Below are 405 nucleotides of genomic sequence, written 5' to 3'. Positions count from 1 at the left end.
AGGAGGTTAGAAGGTTAGGAGGTTAGAAGGTTAGGAGATTAGAAGGTTAGGCGGTTAGGAGGTTAGGAGGTTAGAAGGTTAGGAGGTCAGAAGATTAGGAGGTTAGGAGGTTAGAAGGTTAGGAGATTAGAAGGTTAGGAGGTCAGAAGGTTAGGAGGTCAGAAGATTAGGAGGTCAGAAGGTTAGGAGGTTAGAAGGTTAGGAGGTTAGGAGGTTAGAAGGTTAGGAGATTAGAAGGTTAGGAGGTTAGAAGGTTAGGAGGTCAGAAGATTAGGAGGTTAGAAGGTTAGGAGGTTAGAAGGTTAGGAGGTCAGAAGGTTAGGAGGTCAGAAGATTAGGAGGTTAGGAGGTTAGAAGGTTAGGAGATTAGAAGGTTAGGAGGTTAGAAGGTTAGGAGGTCAGAAG

The sequence above is a fragment of the Ictalurus punctatus genome, chromosome 5, assembly GCF_001660625.3.
Source record: "Ictalurus punctatus breed USDA103 chromosome 5, Coco_2.0, whole genome shotgun sequence".
Lineage (NCBI taxonomy): Eukaryota > Metazoa > Chordata > Actinopteri > Siluriformes > Ictaluridae > Ictalurus > Ictalurus punctatus.
Note: the sequence above shows the minus strand (reverse complement) of the source record.